General features: G+C 38.8%; 1 protein-coding gene and 1 non-coding gene across 6 annotated transcripts in view; both read right to left on the reverse strand.

Moving 5' to 3' along the window:
• The window catches only part of LOC145514266 (uncharacterized), a 718,708-nt gene that overhangs the window by 293,457 nt on the left and 401,399 nt on the right, over window positions 1–23,852 (reverse strand). The gene's annotated exons all lie outside the window — the stretch shown is intronic.
• On the reverse strand, window positions 22,343–22,415 carry TRNAG-CCC (transfer RNA glycine (anticodon CCC)). The gene has a single exon. It is a non-coding gene; the product is annotated as a tRNA-Gly (tRNA).

Consider the following 23,852-nt stretch of genomic DNA (forward strand, 5'->3'; position numbering starts at 1 on the left):
GAAATAAACCTCGTATGTGAAAGCCACCCTCCCTGCAGGGCAGGGAGGAAGAAGAGATGGGGAATTCAGGCCAAGAAATCAATATATACAAACTGTGAACTTCTTTAACTTACTCCCAAGCCCAAACTCTGGTTAGATTCACTAAACACCCAAGTTTACATTTCTTTGTCCTGCCAGTTCCTCACAAATTTCTCATTTCTTTGTCTAGAAAGTAATAAAAGCTGCCTGCTCTGGCCACTGTTTTCCCCACAGGTAGATTTCTTTTTTCCATTATTTGGAGGTGATAATGTATTCTACATACAAAATTCATATCATTTGTGTGTAGCCTCCTTTGTCATTCAATGGATTGCGAGGAGCCCCACTTTAAAACTAATTTGCTGGGAGGAGGTAAGCCTGGTCTGAGTATTTTCCAGACATTGCCATCCACCTGCCAAAGTGAGGTCAAGGAGGACTTGCTGTTAAATCCTTCAGATTCATCTGTGGGGGGTTCGAAGTGCTGATCAAAAACCTAGATGAGGTGAGGTTTTTTAAATTAGAAAAAATGGCTCTGGAGGTTACTGGAAATCACTCTGAGGAAGGAAGGGCGTTTGATGGCAATGGTGTCACTCCTGCAGGGGTGGGAGTGGACTTGAGGTGGGGAGAGTGCTGAGGTTGTTTTGTGTTGGACTTGAGTTGGGGTCTTTTGATTTGACAGGGGTGAGGCATGGACAGGGAGCAAGCTTCCTCCCCCAGTGGTGGTGCGTGAGTGTGAACCAGCCTCAGCTTGGACAATCCCACCGGAAGTTCATCGCAGGGATGCAATGCTGAGCCGCAAAGGACCAGCCTTTGGGTTCCAAGTCTGGATACAGACTGAAGATGACTAAGGAGCTGGGTGAGGCTGGGGCAGGATAAGATGGAGCAGCTGAACTCCTGGCACTTAGGCTAACTCGCTAGAGGTTGAAAGCAGCTTAGGGCAAAGGCTGGTACCTACACTCGCATCTTCAAAACTCACCAGAAGAGCCCTGTACCTGGGGCTTAGGGTCATTTGAGATCCATTTTTGAGCAAAGGGAAACAATAAAATTGCATGAAAAATTTTCCCCATGGAAAAAAAATGACATCCACTCCAAACAAAATAACCGGCAATCACACATTTTCTTTTTAGTATGAAAATATTATTATCATAATTGGTTTCTGCAGGGCTGCCATTGGGACACCTGAGGAGGGAAAGTCGTGCGCCTTATCCCAGCTTCTGATTGTTATTTCATGGCAATAGAAAGCCGTGAAATAATAATTTTCACTGAAGTGGGTCGAGATAACCGGTGCCCTCTCTGCCTAGGGCTTTTTAAAAGGGAGTCCCTGCTGCTACCCAGATTTCTGGATACTGGTCTCCCAGGGGTCACATATTTGCAGCATTATCATCCAGGGACCAAAAGCCCACCTGGGAGAAGATGTCCAATGATGGTAAAAATTTTCATCTTGAACTTCTATTCTGGATCCACTGTTTAAAAGGCACATGACCAAAACAAGACAAAACCAGAGGGAAGTCACAGGGAAGGTCATAGAAACAAAGATGGAAGGAGAACGTAAAACCAGGGGACACCATGATAACTGAAGGACCTAGGGACATTTTATCCTGAAGAACAAAGAGTGTCATGAGCTATGGGTTTCAGGAGGAAAGAACTAAAGCCAGTGAGTGTGATATTAGATCGAACAGGACTCTGGCTCACCTATACAACTTTTTAAATTCTGAAGTGATCTCATACTGAGATGCACCCTCTTAGAGGCAGCTGGCTTGCCTGGGTGAGAACGAGCCCCTCCCTGGCCTGTTCTAGGGTGGGGTCTTTAGACCGGTCTATAGACTGGGCAGCCTTCAGCCCTGAGGGTAAGTGATTTTATAAAACTTACCCCAAAGTCCAGCCTGTCTCACTTAACCAGTTTGGGCTTCAGAGGTATCATTTGTAGACCTTTTAATCTGTAGAACACTACGCCCACCCACCCTGCCAAAGATGTCTGCCTGTACTGGTGAGGGAAATTCAACAGTTGGGCACCTCTGTCCTTTTTATGTTAAGATGCACTTGCCCCAAAAGTTCATTTGGCATAAAGAAGTAGCTGCTCTGCCGAATGGTTCTCTGTCCCTCCTCTAATGTACCAATGTCTAGTCAGCCTAACAGGCTCTAAGAAGTTAAGAGCCATCCCTTCTCTGACTTCTCATCATCCATCTGCAGGGTAAAGCTCAAACTTGGTCCAGGAAATCTTCCACGACCTGTCATCTGCCGCCTGAAGGCTCATTTGCTTTTCTCTCTCCCCTCGCCACATACTCCTATCACAACACTGTCAAGAGCTTCTGAGCACTTCTGAAGAAGTCCCTCCTCTGAGATTCTTGTACAATGTATGGATTTGTATAATAAACATGTTTCCACAATTGTACTTCTCATACCATACTCCAAATATCCTATCCGATTGTGTGCTCCTTGAGAGAAAGACTCGAAGTATTCACATCTAAATGTCCATTATCTAATATATTACTGGCATACAGAGAGTAGACCCTCAAAATATACTTTAAATGAATCAAATATAACCAGAGTATCATGAAATTGAATATATAGCTTTTAAAGTCAGAGACAACAGCCTTTTTATACATATTAAATGTCTATTAAAAACTCTGTAAATACAGTTTTTTTAATATTGTTTGCAATTCAGTAAATGGATATATTGTTTTTTGCATAAATATTTTATTCTTCTCAAATTATATTAAATGCACTTTATTGGAAGGATATTGTTCATTTGACAATATCAATATATCAATATTTTGGTCACATATGTTATCTTCCAGCTTTTCTTCTCTCCTCTCCTTAATCTTTGCTATTTCTTCCATCCTTCAACTTCAGCCTATTGTTCATCTCTGGTAACTAAGCTAAGCTGTTCTTCATCTCCTCTTGAAGTCTTCCTTTCTCTTCTTTTAAAACATGTTATTTATTTTTTAATTGGGGGATAATTACTTTACAATGTTAATTTCTGCAGTACAACAATGTGAATCAGCTACTGGTATACATACATCCCCTCCCTCTTGATCCTCCTTCCCACCTATCGCCCGTCCCACCCACCTAGGTTATCAGAAAGCACTGTGCTATACCGCAGCTTCCCACTAGCTGTCTATTTTACACATGGTAGTGTACATATGCCAGCGCTACTCTCTCAATTTGTCCCACCCTCTCCTTCCCCTTCCCTGTATTAGATGCCAGAAATAGTGAGTTTTGTGCTGAAGACACAGAAGTTAAGGGAATGTGTTTTTCACTTAATGATCTCATCAGTAGTGGAGAGAACAGAGAAGTAACTAAAGTATGGCAAGTGTGGGATGAGGTAGTGGTAAGGATACAGAGTTACAGGAAAGCAAAGATACCACCTTAATGAAGATATCCTTGAATGTTTTCCAGAGGAGATGATGCTCCACTCCATTTCAACATCCTACCATCAGCTGAACTGCCTAAACACCGTAACTGGAATCAACATATTCTACAAATGGAAAAGTCAACTTCTATGTCCCAAATGAAAAAATTCCTACAACACTGGTTATGGGAGTCATAAGTATCTATTCCTGTAGGAGTCTATGATACTTGCATCTCTTCATTCTAGTGATCTTCACCATGGATATTAATTGCTGAAGGGCCATATTGTTCTTTTAGTAATTCATATCAGCAGTTCGAAGGGGTAGAGAAAGAGTGAGGGTAGATATGAACACAGACAGGTTTCTCTAACTTAAATGGTCAATGATGGAAAAAACTGACTGACTAAATAGCAACGTATCCATAAGATGAAATATTCAAAATTCTATAAAAATAATGACATAGATCTATATTTATTGACTTGGAAATACATACACGACATAATTTTGAGCGGGAAGGCAGTTTACAGCACAGAATACACAATACTGTTTTCCTTAGGTGAACTGTGCACCACCTTAGGTGTGCTTAAGAAGACCTAGAAAGTTATCTGAGCAGGACATTAATCAAAATGCACCATTTTTGCATGCCCTGCATGGAAAATTTCTGTTGCACTTTTCTTTCTTCTTTGTACAGTTGTGGACTTATTTGATTTTTTTAAGTTAGTATGTCACCAATTTAAAATAGATGACCAGCAAAGACCTGGATAGCACATGGAACTCTGCTCAATGTTATGTAGCAACCTGGATGGGAGGGGAATTTGAGGGAGAATGGATACATGTATACGCATGGCTGGGTCCCTTCGCATGGCTGGGTCCCTTCGCTGTTCACCAGAAACTACCACAACATTGTTAATCAGCTATATCCCAACACCAAACAAAAAGTTTAAAAAAATGAATAGTATAGTATGTCACTGGAAGAGCAGCAATAGCATGTAAGAGCAGGGCTCCAGAATACATTAAATTCAAGCTCTTTCATTTACTAACTTGAAGACAGGCAAGCACTCAATCCCGCTTCTGCTTCAATTCCTCTTCTGTGAAATAGGAGTGCATGCGTGCTAAGTCGCGTCAGTGTCTGACTCTTTGTGACCCCATGGACTGTAGCCCGCCAGGCTCCTCTGTCCATGGGATTTTCCAGGCAAGAATACTGGAGTGGGTTGCCATACCCTCCTCCAGAGGATCTTCCCGACCAAGGGATCAAACCCGCGTCTCTTATGTCTCCTGCATTGGCAGGCGGGTTCTTTACCACTAGCGCCACCCGGGAAGCCTGTGAAATAGGAGTAACAGTACCTAACTCGGAGAGGCGGTCTGAGAATTGAGAAATAGGCAGAGTATGCTTAGAATGGTCCTGGGAACCAAACTGTTTAATGAATTTTAATAATTGGTACAAAGGTATATTACATTATATTATGTTATATTTATCATTATAACAAAAGCAATAAAAATATAATTTAAATTATATGGCTCACTCCTTTACCTTCTTCAAATCTTGAGTCAAATTTCATTTCGTAGAACACTTTCCTGCTGCTGCTGCTGCTGCTGCTAAGTCGCTTCAGTCGTGTCCGACTCTGTGTGACCCCATAGATGGCAGCCTACCAGGCTCCTGACCAACCTATAATTGCAAACAACTGCCCCACCCTCACCAACGTAGGCACTTTTTCTCCCTCCTTTTTTCCTCCATAATGTCTTACCCTATTTTATTTTTCTCCTTAGCATTCAGCACAATCTAACACACCATGTTATTTATTCATTCATTCATTCTGTTTACTATTGGTCTCTGCCCAGTAGAATCTCAGGCCCATGAAAATCAAGATTCTTGTTTATTTATTGATGTATCCTCAGCACCTACAGCAATGTTGGCACGTGGTCGATACTCAATAAATATTTGCTGAATGAACGAATGTTAATAAAAAGCTTGCAGTGACCTGATACATAATATATACTGAACATATCCATTCAATTTGTCTTTTAGTAGAAAGTGCCTTGGCCAAACATATTCAGTTAATGAAATCACATCAGGCAATCTGAACTAGAGATGGAGTTTGATCCTAGGGGGGCCCATAAATAGCTAGAGGATGGCACACAAGTGGTATCTCTCTCTTACTCAATGAAAGAAATGGTAAATAAGCATGCCTACCAGACTGGCTTCTTCTGGGCCTTTTTCTCGAGACCATCACAAGGATGAGCCAGGTGATGAAGGGAAAAGAGAAGACTCACAGAAAGAAGAGAAGGCATAGAAGAGAAAGTTAAAACAGAGAGAGAAAAACTGACTAGTGCTTCTTCAACCTCTAACAGCTCTCAGTTCCAAATCCAGGTCAAAGCTGCCAGTAAAGAATGCAAAACCTTCTTTGTTGGTGGTTTTTAGTTGGTTGCCTTGCTTCCTTTACATGAACTGAATGGGTTTCTGATCCTTAGAATCCAAAGAACTAAGTTAACAATTGAAGACTGGTTAACTAGAATAAGCAGTATAGAAAACTGTACTGAGTTTATCACAGTTATTATTATTATTATTATTATTACTTTTAATATGCTTAAGAAAAAGAAGGCTAGAAGGAAATGAGCCATCTTGTCAGTTTCTTCTGAATAGTAAATTAGGTTATGATTACTTTTCTTTTGTAATGTATTCTAATATTTGTCTTCCAAATTTGCCACAATGTGAATGCTAAGAGCAAACATTTTAGGTACTTAAATGCTACTATAGAGTATGTACTAGATACTTTCATCATTGCTTGTTCATTTATTTATCAAAAAACTCAAATGAAGCACCAACAATTTGCCACCCACCTCTGTAGAATAGTGGACTTCCCTGGTGGCTCAGAGGTTAAAGCGTCTGCTTCCAATACGGGAGACCTGGGTTCGATCCCTGGGTTGGGAAGATCCCCTGGAGAAGGAAATGGCAAACCACTCCAGTGTTCTTGCCTGGAGAATCCCATGGACGGAGGAGCCTGGCAGGCTACAGTCCACGGGGTCGCAAAGAGTCGGACACGACTGAGCGACTTTCCTTTCCTTTCTGTAGAATAGTAAGATGATGTCATTAGTAAGTTTCAAGAGTTACTTTGAATCGTTGGCCAGGGTTTCCTTGAAAATTAATATTATATTCTAAAACTATTATGAATTCTAATAATCCTTTCTGATGTAAAAATTAATTGCTTTTGAGAAGGACAAGGTGTGGAAAAGCCCTTTTCAGCTCTACCTTTAGGGATGATGCTCAGATTCTGATGTTTTTACCTGTAGAAGAAGATGAAGGCCGAAGTGTTAATTCCACTATCATTAATATTATGATTCTAATTATTATCATTATACATTTTTATAGCATCTTTCATCTTAGAGTCTCACAGTAACTAACTGCTTTGTCTAGGAACTGATTAGCTCTGCCTTGAGTCTGATGAAAATTTCTAGATGAAAAATAAAGGAGATTGTCATAATGGAGTTCACATACCAGTCAATGAAGCGGAATGAAACTAACGTGGTTGGTTTCACCTTCTTTTAAATTTGATATAATCGGAGCTGAACAGAGACTGACCAAAAAGTCCTGAAATCATCTCCCCCAGAATGTGAAGAGTGACAGTATCTGATCCGGCCGTTCCAGCGAGTGCATTCAATTTTGAAAGGCCAGTTAGATAAGGGAATATTGGCACAACTTTCCAGATATCTACTCCCCCAATTAACAATGTCATTTTGTGTTTTTCCAAGTGAGGATTGGGAAACTTGCCTTGGCATTACTGGCCTCTGCTTGGAGCTTATAGTTTTCATAGACGGTGACTGCTCCAATTTTACAGCTTTGGAAGGCTGTGGGGAGAGGTGATGGAAGGTGATGATGGGAAGAATAAGAATTATAATATAGAGGTGAACACCATGGTCAGACTATTCCTTTAGGTCCTACGGTGCTCAAGTTTCTACTTTATGGGAACCCATATTTTCATAAGAAGACAGACCTCTATCTGGACACACTAATAACAGTCAACTACAAGGGTTTCTCTTGTGAGTTTATTTGACTTTGCACTGACTAATAGATATCTGAGGAAACAAAGAGGAAAGTAAAGGAACAAAAGTAAACAATTTCAGACTTGGCACAGACTTCAGCAACCATGTTGCCCACTTCATTGTGGTCATTAACAAACAAGTTACAGACACTTGGCAAATTTTTAGCTTCTGCATGTATATCCATGTATGATGAGGGGGATATACATGTGCTAAACATTTATATGTGTAAAGAATTTAGATGTTATACCCTCCCTAATTTTTGTCCCCCAAAACTTCTCTGGAACCAAGAATATGAATGAGTTTCTAATGTAGAAGATATTAGAGAATTAGCTCAAAAAAAAAAAAAAAAATCAAGACAACATAATAGTATTAATCTACAGTGGTTATTCTGGCCTATAGATGATACCTTATCTTACATTCCAATGATCCACCCTCTCATTATATCAATCTATAGTTCAGACTGATACAACAATCAATCAGCCTACTTCAAAGCTCACCAGTCATTTGAATTCTAGCCAATTGTCTACCTCTTCACTCCCTCTTTTCTTGACAGCTATTGGAGGAACAGTTACACTTCATTCTTATTCTGATCTATGAGACCATAGACAGAGGGAATTTTTGGTGGCATTTTGGTGGAATTTTTTCTATTCTGTAGTAAGACTCCACAAAGAAACTGTTGGAGTGTCCAATGTCAGAAACTTTGACATCGGTTTCCATATAAATATTCTACGCCAGCCACTGAGCCTACTTTTGGCTCCTCCAAGAAGGTTGGATGCTGAACCATCAATAACTGACAACAATGACAAGAAGATAGAGCTATCTGATGAGAACCTGATGGAAGCTGTCACAAGAAAGAGCTTATCTTTTCTGAACACATGCAGTGTTTCTCCTGCAGAATATGTCTTGAGCGAAGAGTAATCATGTCCACTTGTTTAATTGATGGAGAGTCCATGTATTCAAATTTTATCTGGACAAACTCAGAGAAAGGAATAGACATTGACAGTATGTTTGTGTGGCAGTGGGGGTTGCAGGGTAAATATCTCCAATATCAAACAGACTGAATTTTTGGGAGCCAGACAAAAGTAAGTTGAGGAGGCATTTAGAGACTTACAAAATATGCAAACACACAGACATACATATATATATATATATATACACACACACATTTACATTTAGTACAGATTTATGTATAATAGCTAAGAAGTGGGAAGCAACTCAAATGTTCATAACAGGAGAATGGCATATTCATACATGAATATACATTGTATGAATTATTGATTGACTCATACATTGATTTACATTGTATGAATAGCATATTCACACAGTTTGATATATTATGGTTTATTAATACAATGGAACACTATTTTGCAATTTTAAGAAGTAGTAAACTATTGATACATCAGCAACACAGATGAATCTCAAAATTTCATTTTGAGAAAAAAGTCAGAGACAAAAGAGTACAAACTGATTATATTTATACTGAATTCCAAGAACAGGCAAAATGAATGCAATAAATTATTGAATAGTGCTCCTACTTGGGACACAAATAGTTGTACCCCTCATTTTACATATAATGAAAACCGAAGTTGCTGAAGCAGATTGGCAAGGTTACAAGAATAATTAGCAACAAAACTGAGATGTGCATTCCCAGCCATAAACTGTCTCTCCTCTTGGCTCTTATTTATTCAGTGACTACATGTTTATGGAGCCTTCTCTTTATTCCAGGTGCTGTGCTAGGCATGAAAATCAAATAATAAAAATAAACTTGCCCCATGCCCTAACTGACAATCAAGCATAGAAGGCAAAAAATATACTTTTTTTGCAAAAAGATATACTGGATTCATAGTATGTGGAATAAAACTTAATAGTGTATAGGTTGCTCATATCACCCCTTTAAACCTTGACTTTAAACTTACCCAGGAATCTACCTAGCAACAACTTCAGTCCTTGGGTCATAATTTTTCCTAAGAAGAATACAGAGGCTGAAGGTCTATTCTTTAAATGCAGCCATGTGAAAGGAGGATGCCATTTCCTGGCATATTTCCACTTCATTCCCCAAAGTAAAGTCTCCCAGGCTTTGGGAAATCTATGAATTCATTTCTTCTCTCTTTATCGTAGGGAGCAGTTGTCATTACCTTGTTATTCTAAGCTATAGCTATTTTAGCACCTACTTGTTTCCCTCACAGTGTTGTGAACTCCTTGAAGGCAGAGTATTATTTCATTCATCTCAATATCAACTGAGCATACATCCCCAAGTGCCTGTCTCCTGAATACTACACTATGCCTGGTAATCTGGGCCCTTTCCATCATGCTGTCTTCTTACTCAAGCACACGTGCACCAAATATATAGGTTCTATAGCCAAAAACAGAGCTTCCCCAGTGGCTCAGTGGTAAGGAATCCACCTGAAATGCAGGGAACTTGCAGGAGACACGGGTTCAATCCCCAGGTTGGGAAGATCCCCTGGAGAAGGAAATGGCAGCCCACTGCAGTATTCTTGCCTGGGAAATTCCATGGACAGAAGAGCCTGGCAGGCTACAGTCCATGGGGTCACAAAAAGTCAGACACAACAGAGTGACTAAACAACAACAGTAGCCATACATATCATGTGCTCAGAAGGAATAATGGCCCCAGTGAAGGCTTAGATCTAACATAGGTCAGGTATACATTGATCTTGAAATAGACCAGAGTTTCTAAACTTCAGATTTTCTCCCATGACCTAAGAATCACCCATTCTAGTTCATCGTCATCCCTACTTCATCAACCTAGAAATCAAGTTGAACCTCAGGCTCTTGAAAGAAGGAGATAATGTGGAAAGGATAAAGCTTTCTCTGTTTCAGCACATTGCACCAGGCCTCCTGGAGCCAGTCACCTGAACAAACAGGGAAGCAAATATTCCTCAGGGTTAAATTCTAAATTTCTCATGTGAAATTACAAAATATAGTGGAGTAAAAATGGGAGATAATCCTTGGAATCTGTATCATGGAAGATAATGCTCATACGAGATGCCAGGTATTGCACACACTGTGACAAAATAGCCACTGAAAAAACAGACAACTCAGACTGACTGTTAGCTGTCAGAAAGACAAAGAAACGCCTGAATGTTTTGGGTTTTGTTTTTTTTTTCCTTTTCTCTCTTGTGCAACAGTGTTGAATGAGCTAATGGAAAGGACAGAAATGATGCATGTGATAATCTGATCCACCAACGTGACGGGAACGAATGCCTGGCAAGTTGCTAGTGGCCCAAACACTGATTGCAGACCCTCCTCCCATCCCTCTTCTACCATCACTTAACCAAAATGTTGCATTGGAGTATCAGGCATGATAAAATAAAAGAAGGTTTTAATATTTTTTTCCTATTATTCTTATTATATTTTATTTTTTGGCCATGCCATTCGGCATGTGGGATCTTCACTCCCTGATAGGGAATGAACCCTGACTCCCTGCATTGGAAGCGCAGTCTTTTTTTTTTTTTTTAATAAATTTATTTATTTTAGTTGGGGGCTAATTACTTTACAATATTGTAGTGGTTTTTGCCATACATTGACGTGAATCAGCCATGGGTTTACTGGACCTCCAGGGAAGCCCCGCTATTATTCTTTGTTTTCCATTTGTAATTTTTTCAAAAGCATACCATAGCATTGAGAACACATTTGAATTTCAACCTAACAGTTGAAACAAACTTTTAAACCCAGATGTATTATTACTCTTTTGCCATGAGCGTGTGTTTAGCTTAAGAATATTTATTCAAGAACCAAGAAATAGCTCTAGGCTCTTCTCTTTTTTCATGCTCAGTCACAAGTTACAAAGAACCTTCATTATGAAAATTTAATTGAGCCACGTGGTTTTGTGTCAATATGCATTCTGAAACACTTGGCTTCTGCCAGTTGGAAAGATATTATTCTCAGTTAGGTTTATAAAATCCTACAACTTTAATTCTTCTCTACCATTCTAAAAAAGATCTGGTTTTTGGCAAATTGAGTCAGTAAATAGAATTTATTTTTTTCCTTGTAACTGTTTTATTTTCCTAAAAAATATGTGCAACATGGAAAATGAAGCAGGACTGGAATAAATGGCTGTCAACTCAACAAACCTTAAGTAAATTTTATGCCTGGCGCTGCCATTGGTATTCAATATCACTAGATATTTTACCTTGAATAATCACTGATGGACATTGATTTTGCCTTTGCTCTTCACAGCACAGCAAAATTAATGTGAAAGTCAGACTCAAATGAGTCCCAATGGTGATCTCGGATCTCTGCTGAGAAGCACATTTCAAATACAGAAGAAATGGCAACCAGCTGAGACCCCGTGTATCTTGTATTGTAACAATTAATGGATATGAACAGCCCTCACAGGAGAGCTCAGGTTACCTTTCTATCAACTTTGGAGGTGAGAGTCTGAAACAGTTCATTGAGGTTAATATGTAGTGGGTTTATGATTTGATTAATCCCCACCAATTAAAACGATGATGTTTATCTTTTTTCACATTGTATTTTTGTAATTATTCTTTGGGATACGTGGATGTAACACTGAAATGTCAATAAGGGTGCAATAATTGTATAGGAGTTTAAAGTCAGGGAAAAAAATACATTTTTCTGAATGTAATTTTTAAAAAGGAGAGAGAAAGAGAATGTAACGCAGTATTCAATGGGAAAGTAGCAATAACTCTTCGCCCTTGATTCAAGAAATCATACTGGTGATGTGACATGTTGACACTGTCTAAAACACCACCCTACCACTTATTTGGTTCAAATTAATTCAGATCATGTGACAGAAGAATGGGAAAAAAAAATGAGCAACTATTCTAGGTGTGGTAGTGGTTTGGTCACTAAGTTGTATCTGATTCTTGCGACCCCATGCACTGTGGCTCCTCTGTCTATGGGATTTCCCAGGCAGGAATCCTGGAGTGGGTTGCCATTTCCTTCTCCAGGGGATCTTCCAAACCCAGGGGTCAAACCAGCATCTCCTGCATGGCAGGCAGATTCTCTGCCAACTGAGCCACCAGGGAACTTTGGACTATTATAGCTGGTGATTTTTTATAGATAATGTTTCTTCTTTGCTTTTAATCTCCCAGCACCTAATTCAGCTCACTGGGGACAGGAGATAGATAAGTTCTTAGTAAACTTTGAAACGTAACAAATAAAAGACTTACTAGACATTACCTATGTGTCAGAGGAGTAACAATACCTGACTTTCAGATGTAGTTGGTGCCCTATTCCTGAGCCCTGGGCCATCAATTCTTGGCTTCTTACTCTCCAGTGGCATTTTTATGCCAAACACGTGCAACTCTCTGCCCAAAGATTTTTCTCATTGCACAAAGATTCTTGACCCACACAAGTAAGCCATTAGTGCTAAGTCTGTAATATCACTAGAAACAGCCCTCAATGAATGACAACAGGATTTAGAGGAAAATAACTTCGTATTCTCAGATCTTGGGTGGGGGTCGGGGGGAGGGGGGTGGCAGCTTTGAGGGTTACTCAGCAACATCATCCAGAGTTTCTTAGTGAGATTAATCCAAGGACTCCTAACAGTAATCATTTGATTTATGCACCCTATATTTTCTCCTTTCTCTCACTTTTGCCCTTCCCTACTGGTGCCTCCTGGAATCACCTTCCAGGTGCTTCATATTGTCATAGGTCTGCTTCTAGAGTAATCCAAATTAAAACACGTGGTTTGGCAACATTCCTCAGGATACTTAAAAAAAGATGGTACACAGCATTTATGCCACATCATGTTTTACAACGCAATGTAAATAAGCAGTTGTGATGCTCAGTCACAGTACCTACAGCTTAACACCTATTCATTGCATCAACATGTTTCAAGTATTTGTATTAACCGCACATATCCTATAGGAGTTTGTATTGTGTTTGTTTATAACACCTGCTCCTGGAAGGGACAGGCTACCCACTCCAGTATACTTGGGTTTTCCTGGTGGCTCAGCTGGTAAAGAATCTGCCTGCAATGCAGGAGACCTGGATTCAAATCCTGGTTGGGAAGAACCCCTGGAGAATGGAAAGGCTACCCACTCCAGAATTCTGGCCGGGAGAATTCCATGGACTATACAAAGAGTCGGACATGACTGAATGACTTTCACCAGGACTAACCCAGGGATCACAAAAGCAGAAATGTGCTACATAGTTAATCAGATTGCTTCATCGACAGGGTAGAAACCAAATCCAATCATTTATCTTCAGTGCTTTACTTGTCCAGTCTTATCTCGTGAGCTGTCTGTGCAGCATACACTGAAGAGGAGATCTGGCAATTATTTGATATAATTTAATCAAAATAGATGGCAAATCGAATAATTGAAGGCATAAAGTTACATAGAGACTAGATTTCATCTGTGTTGGTGCTACAACTGCCAAATTACAACTTTAATCTCTCCTGAATCTTACCTCTCTTAATGGAACTAGTTGTAATATCACTGGATTTTTGTTTTACCACTTTCACATTCAACAGAGTTTTGATAAATTGAATTGACTGTCTCATCCTCAGTCTATCTCAGTGTTTTTGAAATATGTTATGTCAAATATTAAGACTAGATTATCTCTATTTTTAAAATAAATGTTCCCATTAATAACCAATGAAAGAAGAGGAGACAAACACAAGAGACAGTAAAGGATCCTTGAAGCTATATACTGCTAGCTAAATTTATTACCAATTGTGTGACCTCGAACAAAATTCTTGATCCCTCTAGGTCATTTTTTATCTATATGATGAGAATAACAATACCTAACTTTCAGGGGCTTTATGATAATTAGCAATAATATATTTAATATTGCTAAACACATTGTGAGTGCACAGAGTTATAATTACTGTTTTGGTATTGCTCAATCTTCCCAGGCTAATTTCTAGTCCGATTGTATTAATTGCCTCTAAAATTGATTATGTTTCTTTGGAAAGCTTTGCATTCCATGTTTCTCTCAATTCACATAGGACCAGTTCTAGCCAAGGCTTTCATATGCTTACAATTTCAATCAAGTCAACAAATAAAACTTTGCAGGGGCAACTCATGAGGTAGAACTGGAGGTGCCTGTTTCTCTAAGTGAAATGGTTTCCATGGAAAGAAAATATAATTTTAAGATAAACTTAACAATTTAATTAAGTGTAATGTGTCACTAATCTAGGAAGAAAATTAAATCTGAAATTATTATTCTTGAGTTTATGTTTTAGAATTCAGCCTGTTAAACTGCCAGCTGCAAAAATTGCTATTACAGTGTTGCAAAGATTAAGTGAAATAACATAATTAAAGCACCTAGCACAATGGTTGGCAGAAAAGACATTCAAATAAATATGACAACTTCTTAACAAAAGAAAACTATGAAATTGTAATATTATTCTTGCTATATCACGGGACAAGATAATTTGGATTGACATATACTACTTTATCCTAAAATTATAAATCAGGGATATTAAATATGTAACATATTCTTACTCATTTAAGACCCAGAGACATCATTCATAAGGAAACAGAATTTTAAATGCCTTCTTCACTTTTTTGCCCATAAACTGCACTTCTCTTTCTGTCTTAAAACTAAACAGCTGGAAAATATCCCCAACCAACCTCTCATTCTCAGTGATTTAAATTTAAGATTTTTGTTTTAGGGAGAATAAAATAAAATATCTTATCATGGTAAGATGCATCTCACAGCATACAGCCCAATTTGTATAAATGATCCAGGCTCACAAAACACAATTTCATTCTAGAAAGCATTCCTAAACTTGCCATTTGGGATTTGTATTCCAAGAAGGCAGGTAATGCAATGAAGATGAGAGATCTCTTCTATCTTATTAAATGTCAAAAAAAATGACATTTTACTTATTTTTTTATAATTTTTATTGGACTATATTTGGTTTACAATGTGTTAGTTTGTGTACAGTAAGTGAATCAGTTATACATATAAGTACATCTACTCATTTTTAGATTTTCCCATATAGGCCACTACAAAGTATTGAGTATAGTTCCCTGTGCTATACAATAGGTCCTTATCAGTTATCTATTCTATATATTTGCTGTTTAGTCGCTAAGTAATGTCTGACGCTTCTGCAATCCCATGGACGGTAGCCTGCCAGGCTCCTCTGTCCATGGGATTTTCCCAATAAGAACACTGGAGTGGGTTGCCATTTCCTTCTCTAGGGGATTGAACCTGCATCGGGGATACAGAGGGATTCTTTACCACTGAGCCACCAGGGAAGCCCCACCCTAGTGCGTATATGTCAGTTCCAATCTTCCAACTTATCCCTCCCTTTCCTTACCCCCAAGGAACCATCAGTTTGTTTTTTACATCTGTAACTATTTCTGTTTTATAGATAAGTTCATTTTTACCCTTGTTTCTACATTTCACATATAAGCAATATTATATGATATTTCTCTTTCTCTGTCTGACTTACTTCACTTATTATGACAATCTCTAGGTCCATCCATGTTGCTGCAAATAGCATTATTTCCTTCTATTTTATGGTTGAGTAACATTCTATTGTGGGCTTCCCTGGTGGTTCTGTGGTAAAGAATCTGCTTGCCAACACAGGAGACACAGATTTGATCCCTGGGTAGGGAAGATCCCCTGGAGGAGGACACAGCAACCCATTTCAGTATTCTTGCCTGGAGAATCAATGGACAGAGGAGCCTGGTGGGCAACAGTCCATGGAGTTGCAGAGTCAGAAATGACGAAAGCAACTTAACACGCACACATGCGTGTACCTTTTCAAATTATGGTTTTCTCTAAATACATAACCAAGAGTGGGATTTCTGGATCATATGGTAGCTCTACTTTTAGTTTTTTAAGGAACCTCCATACTGCTCTCCATAGTGGCTGCACCAGTTTACATTTCTACCAACAATGTAAGAGGAGGGTTCCCTTTCCTTCACACCCTCTCCAGCATTTATTGTTTATAGGTTTTCTTATGATGGCCATTCTGAAAAGTGTGAGGTGATACCTCATTATAGTTTTCATTTTCATTTTTCTAATAAGTGATGTTGAGCATCTTTTCATGTGCTTTTCAGCCATCTGTATGTCTTCTTTGGAGAAATGTCTATTTAGATCTTCTGCTCATGCTTTGACTTGGCTGTTCATTTGTTTGTTTGCTTTTTATACTGAGCTGCATAAGCTGTTTGTATATTTGGGAGATTAATCTCTTGTCAGTTGCTTCATTTGCAAATATTTTCTCCCATTCTGAGGGCTGTCTTTTCATCTTGTTTATGGTTTCCTTTGCTGTGCAAAATCTTTTAAGTTTAATTAGGCCCTATTTGCTTATTTTTGCTTTTATTTTCATTACTCTAGGAGAGGAATCAAAAAAGATCTTGCTGTGATTTATGTCAAAGAGCTCTCTGCCTATGTTTTCCTCTAAGAGTTTTATAATATCTTATCTTACTTTTAGGTCTTTAATTCAGTTTGAGTTTATTTTTGTGAGTGGTCATAGGGAGTTTGGATTTCATTTGTTTACATGCAGCTGTACAGTTTTCCCAGCACCTCTAATTGAAGAGACTGTCTTTTCTCCACTGTATATTCTTGCCTCCTTTGTCATAGATTAAGTTACTATAGGTGCACGGGTTCATCTCAGTACTTTCCATCCTGTTACACTGAAGAGTAGCTCCACAGTTCCATTGGCTATGTTTCTGTTTTTGTGCCAGTACCACACAGTTTTGATGACCAGAGCTTTGTGTTATAGTCTGAAGTCAAGGATTCTGATTCCTCCAGCTCCATTTTTCTTTCTCAAGATTGCTTTGGCTGTTCATGGTCTTTTGTGTTTCCATACAAATTACAAAAATCATGACATTTAAGATCTATGCCACAATAACACAATTTGTACACATACCCACAAGTGACCAAACATGCACAGGATTACAGCTTGCACTTTTATTTAATATACCTTTCATTTTAATTTTCAAACTTTCTAGCAAGCAAGTCATTGGTAATTTAGAGGTATGTGCCAAGAAACTTTTTTAAATATATATTTTTAGAGTAGAACATACTCATCTCTATTTTGATCCTTTCAGACATGCTTTCACTACTTGTAAAACTTAACAGAAAACTGGGCACAGTGTGATGGCATCTCCAAACTCTAATTTCTACAAATCTACATCAGTTACAAAGGAATCAACTCAGTCAGAGCTACAGGTTTAAAACACTAGCTCCTTCCTTCCCTCTTTTTCAGGTGGATTCTGCCAGTTTTATTAAAGGAGGTCCTAAAATATAGTTACTTGATAAGCAGTGACCGAGTTTCAGTATGTTGCATGGGAGAGTCCAGTGGGAAAAGTTTCCTGAATATCCGTATTTGCATGACTTATTTAAAAATTGACCCACATTATTATTTTACAAAAGCGTAGTTTTCTCTTATTCAGGCCTCCTCCCTTTATAGTCTTATTCAACTTGGCAATTATGAGTATTTTAATAATAAAATATAATAAATAGTGATCCTTTTCTGCTACCCACTGTTGACAACAGTAAAGAACCCTTATATGAAGAATGTTTTATTTTAAGTTAGGTGTGTCCATTAGATAAATAAATATGAAGGTTTGAGTCCTCCCCACCTTCATATTAGCAAACATGTTAACTAAATTTGGATGGTAAACCACTGAATAATTCATAAAAAATAAATATGACATAAACGATCACTACAAATTTGCACCATTTGGTTTTCCCCTAAACAAGAACTGAGGAAGAGAGCTGGCTCTAGGGGATGCTAATTGAGGTGGAAATGGGAGTGGGGAGCTTGTTTCCTGAAAGCACAATTCCTGGGCTTGGTCAGCTTAAATTTCAACACTCAAAATGAATCCAGCAATCATGATCCTAAGCTATAAATGCTCCATCCTGCAACCAGAACGGGAGTCAGGACTCCTTTCCCATTTCAATAATAACCTTTTCCTGGCACATATCAATAGGTACCAAAGCCAAGTTCTTTGCAAGAAAATGAATATTAGGTCTCACTGCTTGAATAATAATTAAATTTGGATGGTTAACTACACTAGATATGACAGTCTGTTAGAGAATGTTCCATTAGAGAACTGAAGTATTTGGATATATTACAGTCACTGTAATATATTCAAGTCAGTAGATTTGAAAGTCCTTTCTGTATGAAAATGCAGATATAAATCTCAGAATTATCTTTGCCAAGACATGCATTTATAGAAATGTCTAAAGGTCAAAAATGTCTGCAGATAGACTAGATTTGGGGATGCAAAATAACTATGTAAAATGTCAAACTTAGAAAAAATATTTAGCAAACATGTACCTATCCATCTGATTATTGTTAAATTCCCTACAAGTGACAGAGTAAATTCCTAGGTAGGTTGATAAGAAGTCCGGGGTCCCTGAGGAGGAGATAGGGGCCTGGGGTTCTCCAGGAGGAGGAAAGGACAAAGGTTTTTGTTTTTTTTTTTTTCCAGTTGTAGTCACACAAAACAGTTTTGTTTTTGTTTTTTTTTTCTTTAAGCCCAGAACTGATGATTACACAACTCAGTTTAAACTCTGTACTAGGGATTATATAACAACAATGCCAGAGAAGGCACTGGCGACCCACTCCAGTACTCTTGCTTGGAAAATCCCATGGTGGAGGAGCCTGGTAGGCTGCAGTCCATGGAGTCACTAAGAGTTGGACATGACTGAGCAACTTCACTTTCACTTTTCACTTTCATGCATTGGAGAAGGAAATGGCAACCCGCTCCAGTGTTCTTGCCTGGAGAATCCCAGGGACGGCGGAGTCTGGTGGGCTGCCGTCTCTGGGGTCATACAGAGTCGGACACTGCTGATATGACTTAGCAGCAGCAGTGACAACAATGCACCCTGCTTGAGGTCAGTTTCTCCTTCCTGAAAACCTTCTGACTAATCCTGATTTCTTAGAATTTATATTATGGGAGTGGGTCTGGTAGGATCTTTCTATTGTTAAGTTCTAATTCTGTTATCTTAAAATGTAAATTGTGGGAGTGGGTCTGGTAAAATTTTTACAACCTCGAGACATTCTTTTGATTTACTGTAACAGCTAATTAGAAAAGTATATAAGTTCCTTGCTAACACTCTCTGTCCCCCTTCTGATGTCTATGTCAGAAGCTTTCTCTTTTCCTTTTCTTCCTTTAATAAAACTCGGCTACACAAAAGCTCTTGAGTGATCAAGCCTGGTCCCTGGTCTTCTTCTTCAGAGATCACAAATCTGACATCGTTCACCGTAAGCTATCACAAGTTATCACCATTTTAGGGATGAGGGAATTGAGGCTCAAAGTGTGTCCATAACTTAATAAAAATCATATGATACAACAGATGGTATTTTCCAAAGACAGTCACACCAATACCTCCACATGCTCTTCTATAGTGCAACCTTGAGGTCAAGTCTATACCCTCTCTCCATTTTTCTGGGAAATCTGTTAACTCCTCTAACCAACAGAGTATGGCAGAAGTGATGTTATATGGTTTCCTAGGTTACAAAGGCCATGCAGCTCCTGCCTCATTCTCTTTGGATGACAGCTAGGTACCACATATGAATTTCCACCCCTCTGAGACTGTCTCATTGGAGTGGTCACATGTAGATGCCCCAGTAGACAGCCATAGCTGAGTTTTCAGGCAAGAGCCAACATCAACTGCCAAGCATGTAAGTATGCCATCTTAGATATCCAGCCCAGCTGAGTCTTCAGATGACTGCAACAGCCAACAGGCAACTTCAACTGCATGACAGATCTCAAATGACAACTTCCCATCTAGACCCTACTTAAATTTCTGACCTACAAAATCATGAGCAAAATAATTTTTTTTTAAGCACTAAGGTTTGGTGCAATAATAACTGAGAAGCACAGCTAGTAAATCATAAAGCTAGGATTTGGAGCTAGTTGTGTCTGATCCAAGGGTATTATTTTTCCCAATTATATATCCCCTGGGGTATATAATTCTCATTATTTTTCACATTCAGGACTTGGGATTTCAGTGGAGAGAACGTACAGCTTTGAAATCACCTTTTCTTTAGTGAACTGAGTGGTCAGATGGGTAGGTCCAACAAATACTAAGGTGCAGCAAAGGTAAAAGAAAGTACAAGGTAGAATGCTGAGACTTGACATTCATTAAACCATTAAACTGAACCAAAAGCATAAAAGGGATCTTTAAGGCAATGGACTCTAACTCAGTCCTTATGACTTAATGGTCAGTTAGGAGAGAAAAATTTACCAGAATAAAGGACCTTACCTTCTCCCCACTCCCCCAAAATATACTCTGTTATATCTTCCAGAAATCAAATATGGCAAGCAATTGCAAAATAGACAGCTATTTAGATTTCAGCTTCACTACAACTCCCAGAAGGGAAGGGACAGTTAATGGATGCAAAATTCGAGTGGAGGCAAGCATCTTTCTTAAAGTTGAAGCAGAGCAATTGAATTTGTTCTTGTCAATCACCATCAAACAAGATATATTGAGCATCCATGGTGTACAAAGAATCCTGAGGTAGAAAAAGAAAAAAGAAACAGAACATAATTTCTATTCCCAGAGAGCTCTGGCAAGCTCTCTAGGGATAAGACAAGCATATGTGAAGTGATGACACAATTTACTTACTTTTTGCTTAAACACATGTACTTTTCACAAAGGGCCAGGGGGCATCATGACTGATATACAGAAATAATCTAACATTTGAAGGCCCAATGCAGACATTGTATTTCCACCAAAACTGTAAGAGAAATTCTTTTTTTTTTAATCTTACTTGCAAATAAAAGAACATGATTAAAGCAGTTAGGTGATTTGCTCAAAGTTACCCAACAGAGCTGAGGTTTTTTTGGAGCCTGTCAATGTAGAATCACACATTGTATTCATTGTGCAATGAAGGTAAAGAAAGACAAAGAAGAATAGTGGACACTGAACACTAGGCTCAGGACGGCTTTTGAAATGCAGACGTAAAAGGAATTAACAACAAACAAAAAGGAGGAGTGCATCCACATTCAGCCACCTGCGTGTTGTTCCTGTATCACTTGATTTTCTGTAACTTTAGTTTTTTTTCCTGCCTTTGAGTTGAGCTAGGTTTCCAGCTTACCCTGCTAATTCCTGAGAGCATCTTTAAATGTGCTACCTTTCTAGCATCTAATGTGCCTCCAAGTAACATATGTATAAATCAAATCAAGTGCTGTTTTTAAAAAATTCCTTTATGAATTTGTCTTAATTCCTAGATGAGAGCTAAGCCTAAAGAGTCTTCTTCATATTCACTTTCATCTATGCTTTACAACTGTTTCCCACATGTCCCCCCCACCCCGCATTAGACATGTTCATTTGATTGTTAAGAAACCTAGACAATCATGCTAAGAGTTTAAAGAGAAAACTGTGCCTGAACCTGAACTTGTCAGGGATATTTTTTGTGACTAAGCAGGGCTTGAACACACCACTAAAAATGGTGGAGTAATAAATATGCAATAAATATGGAGAGGATGATGTAAGGGAAAGTATATAGGTGTGGGCTGGTAGGGGAAGAAAATTAAGTCGTATAACATATTGTAATAAAATTTGTTTCTAGTAATATTTTAAAATGATGGAACAACAGATTACCATGAAAGGTGGGAAGAACATAATTTCAGAGCAGGGTTGAGGGTACAAATATCACAATGCTTGATTACTCTTTCAATAAAATGCTATTTTTCCTAAAATTCAAAATAAAAGATAAACTTATATCAGGCACCAATCCTGCCATAGGCATTTTGCTGTGTCCCTGTATGTAATTCACACTGACAATTAACAGAGTTTGCACAGAAATGCTAGTTAAAAGATGGAGACTCCATTGTGGGCTTACTTTCAGAGCAGGTTTAATCCTATTTGTGAAGCTCAGAGGTTTTTCCCAGTGCATGACAGATGATGGAAAACCAGCAGAGAAGTCTTTTATTTATTTATTTATTTATTTGCCTGTACCAGGTCTTGGCTGCAGCATGTTGGATCTTGAGTTGAGGCATGCAAACTTTCAGTTGCAGGTATGTCAGATCTAGTTCCCTGACCAGGGATCGAACCTGGGGCCCCTGCATTGGGAGCACAGAGTCTTAGCCACTGGACCACCAGGAAAGTACAAGAAAAAAGTCCTGGAAAGACAATTGTGTATTGAAGACATTCTCTCATGCAATGACATCTGGGACAGTTACCTTAATGGCCACCTTCCACTCTCACGTAGTACTTAGTACTTTTTGGAAATATTTTCTACACTTTTAAAAATAACATTATTGGAACATTATTTTAACTGTCTTTCAGAGGCACTGGAGGAAAGGGCCTAGATGTTTATGGCCTTTAACTTATTTTTTAAGGTAAATACTCTCTAGCTATGTTGATTATAAGGTACTTTTATTTTTCTTTTCAGTTCTCCATTCTAGTTTACACTTTGGTATCAAATTGATGATGGTCGATATTAGTTAAGCAAAAATCTGTCCTATTTCCCCATATTTGCCTTTTCAGGAAATTTTCACTACCTGAAAGTTATTTATATATACAGTTCAGTTCAGTTCAGTTCAGTCGCTCAGTCGTGTCCGACTCTTTGCGACCCCATGAATTGCAGCATGCCAGGCCTCTCTGTCCATCGCCAACTCCCGGAGTTTACCCAAACCCATGTCCATCAAGTCGGTGATGCCATCCAACCATCTCATCCTCTGTCGTTCCCTTCTCCTCCTGCCCCCAATCCTACCCAGCATTAGGGTCTTTTCCAATGAGTCAACTCTTCACATGAGATGGCCAAAGTATTGGAGTTTCAGCTTCAACATCAGTCCTTCCAATGAACACCCAGGATTGATCTCCTTTAGGATGGACTGGTTGGATCTCCTTGCAGTCCAAGGGACTCTCAAGAGTCTTCTCCAACACCACAGTTTAAAAGCATCAATTCTGAGGTGCTCAGCTTTCTTCACCGTCCAACTCTCACATCCATATATGACCACTGTAAAAACCATAGCCTTGACTAGACGGAACTTTGTTGGCAAAGTAATGTCTCTGCTTTTCAATATGCTATCTAGGTTGGCCATAACCTTCCTTCCAAGGAGTAAGCGTCTTTTAATTTCATGGCTGCAATCACCATCAGCAGTGATTTTGGAGCCCAAAAAAATAAAGTCTGACACTGTTTCCACTGTTTCCCCATCTATTTCCCATGAAGTGATGGGACCAGATGCCATGATCTTGGTTTTCTGAACGTTGAGCTTTAAGCCAACTTTTTCACTCTCCTCTTTCACTTTCATCAAGACGCTCTTTAGTTCTTCTTCACTTTCTGCCATAAGGGTGGTGTCATCTGCATATCTGAGGTTATTGATATTTCTCCCAGCAATCTTGATTCCAGCTTGTGTTTCTTCCAGCCCAGCATTTCTCATGATGTACTCTGCATATAAGTTAAATAAGCAGGGTGACAATATACAGCCTTGACGTACTCCTTTTCCTATTTGGAACCAGTCTGTTGTTCCATGTCCAGTTCTAACTGTTGCTTCCTGATCTGCATACAGGTTTCTCAAGAGACAGGTCAGATGGTCT

The sequence above is a fragment of the Giraffa tippelskirchi genome, chromosome 7 (assembly GCF_054371585.1).
Source record: "Giraffa tippelskirchi isolate mGirTip1 chromosome 7, T2T-mGirTip1v1.2.pri, whole genome shotgun sequence".
Lineage (NCBI taxonomy): Eukaryota > Metazoa > Chordata > Mammalia > Artiodactyla > Giraffidae > Giraffa > Giraffa tippelskirchi.